This window comes from Gopherus flavomarginatus, chromosome 4 (assembly GCF_025201925.1).
Source record: "Gopherus flavomarginatus isolate rGopFla2 chromosome 4, rGopFla2.mat.asm, whole genome shotgun sequence".
NCBI lineage: Eukaryota > Metazoa > Chordata > Testudines > Testudinidae > Gopherus > Gopherus flavomarginatus.
The window spans coordinates 104,948,005-104,962,866 of NC_066620.1; the positions used below are offsets into that span (position 1 = coordinate 104,948,005).

Below are 14,862 nucleotides of genomic sequence, written 5' to 3' on the forward strand. Positions count from 1 at the left end.
CAGGTACATACCCTACACGGCTCTCTACTCATCCAAGCCACGTCTGCACTTCTATACTGCTATTTTTATCAATGTAATGTCTCTGCTTCCCCTGCTGGAGCCTTTCCTTGCTGCAGGATAAGACTTCAGCAGTGGGGAGAGAGCAGGAAAGATTCCAGCAGTAGGGGGAAGGCTCTGCCAGCTCCCCGCTGCTAGAGCCCTGCCCCACCACAAGGAAAGACTTCAACAGTGAGGAAAGGCTGTGGCACCTCTCTGTTGCTGGAGCCTTTCCCCGCAGCATGGAAAGGTTCCAGAGGCAGCAGTAAGGAAAGACTTTGGTAGTGGGGAGGCAGTGGGGAAAGGCAGTCTGACTCTCCCTGCCAGAGCCTATCCTCATCCCAGTGAAAGGCACCAACAACAGGGAACTACTGAAGCCTTTCTCTGTCTCACCTCTTTCAGTCTTTCATGGATGTATGTGTAGCTACCCATCTGCTACACCTCACCAGCCATGGTGTGTAGTGTAGATATAGCCTAATGGGCTGCACATCAATTGATCTATGCGGACCCAGGTGGTGCACACTAGTTCCCTAGTGAGCTTTACTGTAGAGCTATTTCAACTGTAGTGCTGATTCAAGAGTTTTTTTTACTAGGAATAGAACCACAGTCAACATGATGACTGTGTGTAGATTAAAACCTCTAGGACCATATCATAGTGTTTCCCCTTTATTTTGATCCCCCTTCTGCGCCATCCCAATTTTTGTTCTTATCTGGTCTCTTGACATTTTTTTCTTCTCTCTCTCTCTCCTTCCTTCCCAATTGCATTAGAATGTCTCAAAACTTTCAGGAACTTTGCAGAAAGATCTTCTGTACTTTTAATTTCACATCTGCAGAAGCTGATGCCAAAAGCCTCCATCACCCACCTTCAGTCAATAAATATCATTACTGAAAACAAGCATTAATTGTAGAAGCAGAACAAATCAAGATGCGCTTTTGACAGGTTCTCTTGGCAGTGTAGGAGAATATTCTACAATTCTAAATATAGCTTCTATTTTCACAGACATTTTGGGAGGTTTCTGTAAGTTCTCACTACAGAAGATGGCCCCAGATCCCACATGGTAAAAGTCAATCTGACAGATATTATATAATAATCCTTCTTGATTAGACTAGAGCAAGATATTCTATTCACCTCACCTCCCAAACAAGGAGCAAGAAAATAAAATCAGATCCAAGATAAAACAACATAGCCTGGATAGAAAAGATAGGCCCAGAAACCACAACAGAGAATAGCATTACCCCATTTCGGGGGCCCTGTGTCCCTCTATGCCACATGAACAATTATCAGATGAGGTAAAGTAACAAGCAGCACTCATTAATTATAGAGCTAATATTCAGTGTTACTACCATGAAAGCAGAAATAAGGATGCAGAGTAACAGAAGTGTAAATAATTCTTTACAAAATAAAAACAAGGGGTGAGCAGAATGCTAGAGAATAGCACAATATTTATTGTAGATGTTTTGCTGATTTATCAATATTGCCAAAGTTTAATTAATTTTTAGAGTGGGACTGGAAGCTACCCAGTTTCATAGAAATTTTAGGCTACATTGTGGCACACATTGTCTCCCTTTTGCTTTTGTGTCAGAACAAGAGGAACTTAGAGCTTCCCAAACAGACGTCAGAGGATTCCTCTGAGGCAGGGCTTTTCTCCTGTCCCACCACCATTCTACTTTAGGGAGTATGTTAAAATACATGATCAGTGCACAGTGTACTCAAGTGTCCATCTGCGAGTCCTTAAGGAGGCTGTTACAATTCAGCAAAGATAGAGCAGCCCTATGGCTGTTTTAAATTTCACCAGAGGCTAAACTGTTCCTTCAGATATTTGATCAGGAGGCAGAAAGGTTCACTGAGACCACCTTTACCTCCTGCCCCCTCAGTGTGTTGAGAGTACCTCTGACACAACTGAAGACTGGCCCCTTAAGTAAGTACAAACACTGCAACCAGGGCCGGCTCCAGCTTTTTTGTTGCCCCAAGCGGTGAAAAAAAAAAAAAAAAAAAAAAAGAGAAAAGAAAAACCCGATTGAGCTGCTGCCGAAGAGGAAGAGAGGGAGTGAAGGACGCGCCGCTGATTTGCCACCGCAGACCTGGACGTGCTGCCCCTTTCTATTGGCTGCCCCAGGCACCTGCTTCCTTCGCTGGTGCCTGGAACTGGCCCTGACTGCAACCTCTTTTATGGTAGCACTTATAACAGAAGACTGAGAGCCCTTGGACATATTAATTTGATTTCTTTACACCAAAACAGCTCAAACATTCTGTTTAGTAAGGACTGGGAGACTTAATATCACCATTGATTTACAGTGACATAGTGTACTATACATAAAACAATACTGGTCACATTCTGACTACAGGCAGGGTCACTGAAAAAGCAGTTTGAACACTGCCAGCAATTGCAGACAGAACACTTTGCAAAGTGTCAGTTCAGTGCAAAAAAAGAGTGACCGTATCATAGCATTTTTCACTTTATGAAGCCTGTTCTTGTAGCCTTTTCGGACAGTGATATACTCTGGATTGTGTGCCAAATCAAACTAACTATATACACGCAGGAAAGAGTAAAACCTTATAATATTTGCAATAGAGCACTTCACGCTATATCTGGTGGTGGTGGTGGCAGTAGCCTCAGCAGCAGTGCAGGAAAAAATGGAAAAGACACAACCGTGAACCTTTTTAGTCTTCAATAGAAAATGATAGCCTTCTTCAACTGAGGTTTAAAAAGCCCAAAGTGTGGAATTTCCTGGTAGTCAGAGTCAATTGTGAGTACTCATACAATTTCTAGCCTACTCATGTAAGGATAAGACCTTTGTCTGCAGCCATATTGTAAAGCCTAAAGCCTTCGTCTGCAGCCAGATTAAAAGAGCAGCTGAGCAGCAGCCATTACCTGAGAAACAGGAAGTCACATCCTCACATTCCATCTAAGTTACATTAAAACAATGTAATATCAGGCTATTAAGAAGGAGACCCTGTCCTAATAGCACCCATTATCACCAGATAAAGAAACAGATCTTAAGATAGCTAAAGAAAACTTAGTTTGATAGCATTCTGTCTGGCAAGAAATCACTTATCAATAGTTGTGGTTGTGAAGCCCTCATTTCTTTATTGTTTTGTCATTATGGACCCCACTTCCCTATTGTTTATTTATATGGTCTCTGTATCGTTCTTTAATTGTTTCTGTTTGTTACATAATTAATTTTGGTAGGTGTAAATTTATATGGGTAGTGCAATATAATTGGTTAGAGAATTATATTACAATATCTTAGGACTGATTAGATACATTTCAGATGGATCTGATCCTGACTGGCTATCAAGAAAAGTTCATCTCGCTTATTGGGAGTAGTAAGCACTGTATGTGTAGCATATGCAGTCTGTTTTTGGTAGTTGTTAATAAATAGAGGTTATGTAGTATATTACTGTGCAAGGCTCTTTCGCTGGTAAAAGGGCCTGCAAACCTGCAGTAGTAGTACTGTATACACTCGGAGCCCTACATATTGGAAAAGGATGTGGGTACTTAAACTGACCAGGTTAGTTACACCCTGAGCCCTATGAATTGGGTACAGGTGGCCGTGAGCCCTATGGATTGGGTAAGGGTAGGTGCTTTTCATCTGGAGCCCTGTGGACTGGGAAAAAATGGGGTTCCCTAAGGTGTGCAGGTAACACTGGAGACCTCAGTTCTTTCTCTTTTGGGTTAATATTCACCAGTCACTAGAACTGTCAGCATCTTGCTATCAATTAGTGTAATAAACCAGTGGGAATTTTCTGAGGTTAAGGCTAAGAAGCCTAATCTCTGGCAGCTGTGAGGCTTTTGTCTGCCTGAGACAGGTTTTTATCCTCACCTTCCTTTGGCTTGCTAGAAACTGCGTTAAATCTACCCACCCATCATTGTCAACATTAAAAAAAAACCCTGGGACAACTCTTCAAATTTGGTGGGAGATCCAGTGAAAGCTAATGTGCCAATATTTAAAAAGTGTAAATGGGATTACCTGGAAAATTACAGGCCTGTCAACTTGACATCAATCCTGGAAAGATAATGGAGTGGGTGATACAGGACTTGATTAATAAAGTATAAAGGAAAGTGAAATTAATGCAAATCAGCATGGGTTTATGGAAAATAGATCTTGTCAAACTAGCTTGATATTTTTTTGGATGAGATTGCAAGCTTGATTGATAAAAGTATTAACATTGATGTAATATATCTGGACTTCTGTAATGCGTTCCACTTGGTACTACCTAACATTTTGATTAAAAAACTAGAATGATATCAAATTAACATGGCAAACATTAAATTAATTAGAAACTGGCTTACTGACAGCTCTAAAAATGTAATAGTAAATGGGAAATTGTCATCAAGCAAGGGTGCTTCCGGTGGGTCTGGTAGGGATCAGTTCTTGGCCCTGAGCTATATTTAGCATTTTTAATCAATGATCTGGAGGAAAACCTAAAATTATCACTGATAAATTTTGCAGATGACACAAAAATTGGGGAACTGGTAAATAATGATGGGGATAGGTCACTGATTCAGAGTGATCTGGATCGCTTGGTAAACAATATAAATGCATACATCTAGGAACAGAGAAAGTAGGCCATACTTTCAAGACAGGAAACTTTATCCTGAGAAGCAGTGACTGAAAAAGATTTGGGGATGGGGGTATATAATCAGCTGAACATGAGCTCCCAGTATGATGCAGTGGCCAAAAGAGCTGATGCATTAACAGGAGACTCTTAAGTAGGAATAGAGAAGTTATTTTACCTCTGAATTTGGAATTGAAGTGACCACAGCTGGAATACTGTTTCCAGTTCTGGTGCCCACAATTCAAGAAGGATGTTAATAAATTGGAGGGGGTTTAGAGAAGAGCCATAAGAATGATTAATTAGCCGAACAGTCCAGGAGAGGTCTGGACAGGGCAGAACACATGTTTTGGGAGTAAATCCAGGACTGGGAATATATTTCCAGGTCCAGTGTGGGCCTGATCTGACAGCACTGAAACTGAGCCTAGAGGAGCAGTACAAAGTGGCTGAAGTAGGAAGTGCAGCGGTCTCCTACCTGATAACCACTGTCATTAGCTGTGATCCACCTCATCACATAGTCCTCTATAAAACCCAGGTTACGTGACTTTCAAAGGTTAGTACAGTTGTAAAATATTTTCCATGGCGTGAGTGAAAAAGCCAAAAAACAAGCCTAAAAATGTTTCATCTTTTTAAAAATTATGTAGAGATTACCTTCTGCTTTCTATATCTAATAGCTCTTCATAGCTTTTTCAAATTATTCTAATATATATGTAATTTCAGGCTGCTCAGAAGATTCAGGAGGCTGGGGCAAAGCAATTTTGGGAGCCCCTTCCATAAAAATTTGCAATACTATAGAATATTCTTGTGGAGGCCCCTGTGGGGCCTGTGGCAAATTGCCCCACTTGCCGCCGCCCTCCCCCCCCCCCGAGTGGCCCTGTTTCAGGCTCTCCAAAGATGATTAAACTCTCCAGGGAGAGAGAAGTAAGGTATAACTCAAAATTTCAAGCACACATGGGGGGGCCACTCTACCTTGAATGGTTCATTAGAATATGCGCTAACTAACCATGTCAATCTGTTCCACCTTGTATTTTGCTGTGACACTCAGAGTACCTTTCCCAGACCTGAAGAAGAACACTATGTAGCTTGAAAGCTTGTTTCTCTTACCAACGAAAGTTGGTCCAATAAAAGATATTAGCTCACCTTCCTTGCCTCTCTGATATCCTGGGACTGACACATCTATAGCTACACCACATATGAGCTTTTGAGCATCACAGCTAAGTACAAGGTGGAACAAATCGTTTAGCATAAGGAGTTAGGATATGTGTTTAGGGTCTATTCAAGCTGAAGTCGGCAGTTAACACCTCTGCAGTCATGTGACAAAGAGGAAGTTCGTGGGTTGCTTGTTGTTGCAGCTCTCTAACACCACATTCTACAGGCCATTACCCTCTGATCCCATTGAGGGTTACCAAAAGAAACTACACCATCTGCTTAAGAAACATCCTGAAAAAGCAGAAGAACAAATCTGCACAGACGCACCCCTAGAACCCTGACCAGGGGTGTTCTGTCTGCTACCCAAGATCCATAAACCTGAAAATCCTGGATGCCCCATCATCTCAGGCATTGGCACCCTGAAAGCAGGATTGTCTGGCTATGTAGACTCTCTCCTCAGGCCCTATGCTACCAGCACTCCTAGCTATCTTCGAGACACCACTAACTTCCTGAGGAAAGTACACTCCATTGGTGATCTTCTAGAAAACACCATCCTGGCAACTATCGATATAGAAACCCTCTACACCAACGTTCCGCACAAAGATGGACTACAAGCCATCAGGAACCATATCGCCGATAATGTCATGGCAAACCTGGTGGCTGAACTTTGTGACTTTGTCCTCACCCACAACTATTTCACATTTGGGAACAACATATACCTTCAAGTCAGTGGCATTGCTATGGGTACCTGCATGGCCCCACAGTATGCCAACATTTTTTTGGCTGACTTAGAACAACGCTTCCTCAGTTCTCGTCCCCTAAGGCCCCTACTCTACTTATGCTACATTGATGACATCTTCATTATCTGGACCCATGGAAAAGAAGCCCTTGAGGAATTCCACCATGATTTCAACAATTTCCATCTCACCATCAACCTCCGCCTGGACCTGTCCACACAAGAGATCCACTTCCTGGACACTATAGTGCTAATAAGCGATGATCACATAAACACCACCCTATACTGGAAACCTACTGACCCCTATACTTACCTACACGCCTCCAGCTTTCATCCAGACCACACCACATGATCCATTGTCTACAGCCAAGCTCTAAGATACAACTGCATTTGCTCCAACCCCTCAGACAGAGACAAACACCTACAAGATCTCTATCAAGTGTTCTTACAACTACTATACCCACCTGCTGTAGTGAAGAAACAGATTGACAAAGCCAGACTCAGAAGTCACCTACTACAGGACAGGCCCAACAAAGAAAGTAAGAGAACACCACTAGCCGTCACCTTCAGCCCTCAACTAAAACCTTTCCAGTGCATCATCAAGGATCTACAACCTATCCTGAAGGACGATCCTTCACTCTGACAGATCTTGGGAGACAGGCCAGTCCTCGCTTACGGAAGCAGGTAGCAGCACCCCCGCCCCAGTTCCCATCCTTGGCAGAGGCAGGGGCACAGGGGAAGTGCCCCCAGCAGCCCCCCCATCCCCAGCAGAAGCCACAGGATGAGGGAAGCCTCCCCAGAAAAAGCCACTGGATGGGGGAAGCCCGCCTGCAGGTTCCCCTTGACCTTGTCCTCAGCAGGATGAGGGAAGTCCTCCAGCAGTGCTCTACCAACCTGTTCCCGGCAGAGGAAGCCCTTAGTTCCCTGACCCGTTCCTGGCAGAAGCTGCAGGGCAGCAGGGAAAGCCTCGATGACCGACCCACTTTCCAACAGAAGTGCTGGGTGGGGCAGGAGAAGCCCCAGCACCCTGACCCTTGTCCCCTGCAGAAGCAGAGCACCTGGACCCCCACACAACCCTGGGACTGGAGGAGCTCTCACTCCCCGCGACAGCCCTGGGGCTGTGGTGCAAGGACAGAGCTTCTCTGGTCTTGGGGCCGCAGGGGGGTGGGGGAGAAAGGAGCAAATGGGTTGTGGGGCAAGCAGAATGGGGGGGACCCTAGGTGGAACATGGATGGGGTCCTGGGGAAGGGGCAGAAAGGGGTAAGGCTATGGGCAGGGTCATAGACAGAAAGGGCAGAATGGGGATGGGACTGCAGGTGGAAGAGGTGGAGAGGGGCCCCCTACTTGCTCTGTCCCAGGGCCCTGGGAAACCTTAATCCACCTCAGAGGAGAAGCTAAATGAATTCTTTGCATCGGTCTTCACTACAGAGGATATGGGGGAGATCCCTACACCTCAGCCATTCTTTTTACGTGACAAATCTGAGGAACTGTCAGTAGAGGAGGTTTTGGAACAAACTGAGAAATTAAAGAGTAATTTTAAGTCACCAGGACTAGAGACTATTCACCCAAGTTCTGAAGGAACTCAGATATGAAATTGCAGAACTATTAATTGTGGTATGTAACTTATTATTTAAATCAATCTCTGTACCAGATGACTAGAAGGTAGCTAAGATAACACTCATTTTTTTAAAAAAAGGCTCTAGAGGTGATCCTGGAAATTACAGGCCAGTAAATCCAACTTCAGTATCAGGCAAATTGGTTGAAACTATAGTAAAGAACAGAATTATCAGATACACAGATAGACACAATATGTTGGAGAAGAATCAACACAGCTTTTGCAAAGGGAAATCATGCCTCTCCAATCTATCAGAATTCTTTGAGGTAGTCAACAAGCATGTAGACAAGAGAAATCCAGTTGATATAGTGAACTTGTATTTTCAGAATGCGTTGAACAAGGTTCATCACCAAAGGCTCTCGAGCAAAGTCAGTAATAATGGGATAGGAGGGAAGGTCATCTCATGGATCAAAAACTGGGTAAAAGATAGGAAACAAAGGCTAGGAAAGAATGGTCAGTTATCACAATGTATAGAGGTGAATATGGGGTCCCCCAAAGATCTGTACCGAGACTTGTGCTGTGCAACATATTCACAAATGATCTGGAAAATGAGGAGAATAGCAAAGTGGCAAAATTTGCAGAAGATAGAAAATAACTCAAGTTATTTTGAGAAGTTAAATCTTCTCAGTCAGCTATGGACTTACACAGGGATCTCAGTAAACTGGGTAACTAGGTGACAAAATGGCAGATGCAATTCAATGTTGATAAGTGCAAAGTAATGCACGTTAGAAAAAATAATCCCAATCATACATACAAAATTATGGGGTCTAAATTAGCTATTATCATTCAAAAATAGCAATGTTCGAGTCATCATGGATAGCTTTCTGAAAACATCCAGTTAATATGCAGCAGCAGTCAAAACAAGCTAACAGAATGTTAGGAACCATTAGGAAAGGGAAAAATAATAAAACAAAAAATATCATAATGCCACTGTATAAATCCGTGGCACAGCCATGTCTTGAATACTGCATGCATTTTTTGTTGCTTTTTGTCAAACAATATATATATATATTATAATTGGAAAAAATACAGAGAAGGCCAACACAAATGATCAGAGGTATGGAAAAGCTTCTGTATGAGGAAAGATTAAAATACTGGGACTGTATGGAATATGATAGAAGTGGAATATGATAGACGTCTATAAAATTGCTCATGGTGTGGAGAAAGTGAATAAGGATGTGATATTTACTCCTTCACATAGCACACAAACCAAGAGTCACCAAATGAGATTAACAGGTAGCAATTTTAAAACAAACGTAAGGAAGTACTTCGTCAAACAATGCACAGTCAACCTGTGGATATCTTTGCCATGGATGTTGTGAAGGCCAAGAGCATAACTGTGTTCAAAAAGGAATTAGATAAGTTCATGGAGGATAGGTTCCTCAATGTCTATTAGCCAAGATGGTTGGGGATGCATCCCTAAACCTCTGTCTACCAGAAGCTGGGACTGGATGACTGGATAAAGCTGAGACTGGATGACAGGGGATGGATCACTTGATAATTGCCCTGTCCTGTTTATTCTCTCTGAAGCGTCTGGCACTGCTTGCTGACAGAGACAGGAGACTGGGCTAGATGGACCATTGGTCTGACTCAGGCCATTCTTATCTATGTATCATCATAGCAATGGAGTTATGTCTGCAGGTTTTGCATCTGTTGTTATGGCAGAATCTGGTGCCACTTTGAGTTTGTATGTCCTGGTCTGTGGGAAGCTTTCTTCTTCTGATGAGCTTGGGGAGTCTGAGGGGTCGTTTGAAAGCAAGCAGAAGGGGTAGGGGAAAAATTTGTTTCAGGACCCAGTCCCCATGGAGTATGGATTGTAACTGTTTAATTATACCCTGTATGGATTCCAGTGTGGGGTGGTAGGTGACAACTAGTGGAGCTTTTTTTCGCCGAGACATTCATCTTCTACAGTTCTTTAGGAATTAACTGTTCTTACACAGTTTTACTATTTAGAGAGTCAGAAACAGCTTATCCAGGCATGCAGTTCATCTCCCTGCCAGTGTTAGATTGTGCCTCACAGATCATATTTATTGTTTTGTTCAGACCTAGTTTTAAAACTCCCAGTCATGGAAATTCCACCAATTTCTTAGTGGATGCCAGGGACAGGAAGCTTTTCCCTGATACTCATTCTAAATGTTCATTTTTGTAGTTTAGTGGTAACCTTAGTTGTTAAGTCTGACATAAAGAAACCTCCTACTACTTTGATTATTGTGTCAATTTTCCTGGAAACTAATCACAAGTCTCCTTTTATGGGAAAATATATGAGCACAGATAGAGTAGAAGTTTACAAACAGGGTGTGTGCTCACTTTGCTTAGGTCCATTATTGTAGCCTACAATATTGTTCACAGCTGCAACCAATGCTGCAAACATGAATTGCATAAGTTGCTGCTCTGTTGCCAAGAACAGCTGTTCTGTACTTTGGTTACTTCATTTCTTTTTATAAAAGCAAATAATCTCATTAAATTGAGTACTCTCTTCCAAGTGAGTAGTATGATACAGCCGTAATTGTCTTCTCCATTATAAGTTTTGTATTTGATTGCTATAAGGTCTGTGTTCATAAAATGAATGCTAGAACCATTAGATTACATTTAAGTCCCTGATTCAGCAAAGTACCTAAACATGTGCCTAATTTTAGTACTTCAGTGGGATTACTCCAGGGGTGAGCAAACTATGGCCTGGGGGCTGCATCCAGCCCTCCAGATGTTTTGATTTGGCCCCTGAGGTCCCGCTGGGGAGTAATGTCTGGGGCTTACCCCTCTCCAGTGCTCCAGCTGGGGAGTAGGGTCAGGGGCTTGCCCCACTTCACACAGCTGCTGGAAGCAGCAGCATGTCACCCCTCCAGCTCCTACGTATAGGGGCAGCCAGGGGGCTCTGAATGCTGCCCCCCTAAGCGCTTTCCGTGCAGCTCACATTGGCCGGAAACCACTGCCAATGGAAGCTGCAGGGGTGGTGCCTGCACACAGGGCAGGATGCAGAGCCACCTGGCCGTGCCACGTAGAGCTGCAGGGGAGACATGCTGCTGCTTCTGGGAGCTGCTTGAGGTCAGCACCACCTAGAGCCTGCACTCTTGACCCCTTTCCACACCCCAACCACTTGCCCCAGCCTTGATCCCCTCCCACCCTCCAAACCCCTCGGTCCCAGCCTGGACCACCTGCCTGCACCCCCAACCCCTCATCCCCAGCCCCACTCGAGAGCCTGCATCCCGAGCTGGAGCCCTCACCCCTCCCCACACCCCATCACCTTGCCCCAGCCTGGTTCCACTTCCCGCACCCTGAACTCCTCATTTCTGGCCCCACCCCAGAGCCCACATCCCCAGCCAGAGCCCACACCCCAACCCCCAATTTTGTGAGCATTTGTGGCCCGCCATACAATTTCCATACACAGATGTGGCCCTTGGGCCAAAAAGTTTGCCCACTCTTGGATTACTCACACGCTCAAAGTTAGATGTGCTTAAATGCCTGGACTAGTAAGGGTCTAAAGCATCAACTACCAATAATCCAGATAATGAAGTGCAAGACAGGTGAGTACATTTTTGGTTTTTTATTTACATTCTGTTTTTTTAAACTTAAGGGCATGTGTGGATCACATTTTCAAGCTTTTTTCTTGCAACCTGGGGTCTAAAAACTTGCTTTAACAATGAAAGCTGAGATTCTCATTTTATTACAACTCCAGGAGCTAGGGTTTTAAACACCAAATATTGTGAGACTCATGATTTTATCATGAGAGTTGGCAACATTGCAATCCAGTACCCTCCTTACGCTTACTGAAGTGCTTAAAAATATGAACAAAGAACATTAGAACCAAGGAGACAATAGGAAAGTAGCACTAAAAAAAACACATTAGGAGAATGCTAAGATTGTAAAACCCCTTTCATACATTATTTAATTCACAAAATTAATCTTGGAGCTTTCCATACGTTTTCAGTGGTAATAACAACAGTAGATTCAATCCTGAAATCTTTATTCAGGCTTCAGTGGGAATTTTTTTCCAAGGATTTCAGAGATGGACCTATTGGAAACAAGAGGCATCTGTTCTGAAGGAGATGATTGAAAATATGCTAAGAGGTACATTTGTGAAGTGACAATATACCAGTATAAATGATAGGTATCAGTGATGCCCTACATCCTATGCCCAGGAATCTATAAAACTTCAAGTGCTTTAGCACATCCAGCAGTATCTTAAGAATACTATGGAAAGATTAAACTGCACCTTTGAGCCTGACCCTAGCCTTGATATAGAGGGTGTGTCAGATATAGTTAAACAGCCACTCCTTAAAACTAGAGTCAGTGGAAATTGTAGTGAACGAACAGGATTGTCTTACCACATTTGTCATGCTTGCAAAAGAATTGCAGTAACGATGCAAATATTGTCATAGATTTTCCCTTTCTTAGAAAAATATTTATTTCACTAATATAATAGATATAAATATGACACCACATTGCCCATTATGGGCCGGAACCAATGCCTTTGAAGTCAATGCAGTCTTTCCTTTAACTTCAATCTGCATTGGCTCAGGCCCAACAAGAAGGCATAGTGAAAGCATCTTAATTATTCAAAATAAGAATTCTGTGTTGTGTATAACTCTAAGCAGGCCAGCCCTTGCTTGCAAACAGCCCCCAAACCTGAAGCAAATACTCACAGGCAACCACACACCACACAACAAAAACACTAACCCAGGAACTTATCCTTGCAACAGAGCCCGTTACCAACTCTGTCCACATATCTATTCAGGGGACACCACCAAAGAACCTAATCACGCTGTCAGAGGCTCGTTCACCTTCCCAGCTACCAATGTGATATATGCCATCATGTGCCAGCAATGCCCCGCTGCCATGTACATTAACCAAACCGGACAGTCTCTATGTAAAAGAATAAATGGACACAAGTCAGACGTCAAGGATTATAACATTCAAAAACCAGTAGGAGAGCACTTCAATTTCCCTGGTCACTTGATTACAGACCTAAAAGTCACAATATTACAACAAAAAAAACTTCAAAAACAGACTCCAATGAGAGACTGCTTAATTGGAATTAATTTGCAAACTTGACACCATTAAATTGGGCTTGAATAAAGACGGGGAGTGGATAGGTCATTACACAAAGTAAAACTATTTCCTCATGTTTATTTTTCCCCTCTATGGTTCCTCACACCTTCTTGTCAACTGCTGGAAATGGGCCATTTTGATTACCACTACAAAAAGTTCTTTTTCTCTCCTGCTGGTAATAGCTCACCTTAACTGATCACTCTTGTTACTGTGTGTATGGTAACACCCATTATTTCACATTCTCTGTGTGTGTGTATATATATATATATTCCCACTGTATTTTCCACTACATGCATCCGATGAAGTGGGTTTTAGCCCACAAAAGCTTATGCTCAAATTCATTTGTTAGTCTCTAAGGTGCCACAAGTACTCCTGTTCTTTTTGCGGATACAGACTAACATGGCTGCTACTCTAAAATCTAAGCAGATGTTTATTTGGTTTTCTCTGCTCTTTTAAATGCAAGGAGTGTTTCTATCTGTTCCTGCAGGAGGCAGTGCAGTCAGGCAAGACAAAATGGGGGATCTTAGAATGACTGCACTGTGTCATGTTTTCTTTCATTGTTACTTCGCTATCCCATTGTCATTTCCAGTTCTCTAGTAGGCAACATGTGCTTTAAGTTTAGGTGAGTTTCATTTTAGAATTCTTAGTGTGTAAGTTCTTTTGGTCAGGGGGTCATGTCTTCATGCAAGTTTGAACAAGCAATGGGGCCTCCACCTTGAGTCAGGCATCTGACTGAAAACATTTACACTTTGTTCCAGAATGATATACCAAATATACTGATAAAATAGCACAGTGATCAACGTGTATAATTTAAGGTGTGGGATAGAGATAAAAAGCTTGCCCATGTCCTCATGCAAGACATTTTTTAAATATACTTGCTTTTATAGCAAAATGGTACATTCCAAAAGTAAAAGTTTGCTATTTAGTAGTATTCTTATCAGTAGATTGATTCTGATCAATTTCATGGCCGAGAGTTTAGAAATTAGTCAGTTTCACATTTTCAGGTGTTTACATCTGAAATTTCACAGTGTTGCAACCCAAAAAGTGGTCAGGGTGGGGTGGAGGCTATTCTACGGGGGTTGTGGGATTGCCACCCTTACTTTTGCCCTGCTACTGGCAGGGGCACTGCCTTCAGAGCTGAGTAGCCAGACAGGAAGGCTGCTGGCTGGCTATCCAGCTCTAAAGCCAGCACCATTGCCAGCAGCAGTCATAGGTGCTGGAACTAGGGGTTCTAGGGGTGCTGCTGCACCCCCTGACTTGAAGTGGTTTCCATTATATACAGGGTTTACAGTTTGGTTCAATGGCTCTCAGCACCCCACTATACATATTGTTCCAGCATCCCTGGCAGCAGTGCAGAAGTGAGGGTCACAGGGTATGGAGGGGTGGATTACCACATGTCCGGTTTTCCCAGCAGTCTTCTGCCTGAGTGGGGGCTGACAGCTGGAGACGCAGCCTCTGCACACTGAGAGGGAGGGGGTATGTGACATTATCTGCATTATCTGAATTTCTTTCTTGTCCCCCATGCTGAGGGATAACCAAGGGATTCTGATAATGCAGAGGTTTGGAACTCTCAGCCATGTGGAAGGCCATCCTGCTTCTCAATGTCTTCTGTGACAGTGCAGGGAGCCCTCTGCAGCCCCCTGTCATGGGAGGGAGGGACTGGTACAAGGGAAGCCGTGGACCTGGTGGGGCAGAACAGTGTCCTCACCCCACTAAGTCTTC

At 43.3% G+C, this 14,862-nt stretch overlaps 1 protein-coding gene across 1 annotated transcript in view; it reads left to right on the forward strand.

The window, feature by feature from the left end:
* The first annotated feature begins 934 nt into the window (after positions 1 to 934).
* The window catches only part of SHPRH (SNF2 histone linker PHD RING helicase), a 1,098,091-nt gene continuing 1,084,163 nt past the window's right edge, over positions 935 to 14,862 (forward strand). The window contains exon 1 of the mRNA XM_050949418.1: positions 935 to 940. The gene's annotated coding sequence lies outside the window, so the exon portion shown is untranslated. The remainder of the gene's footprint in view (positions 941 to 14,862) is intronic.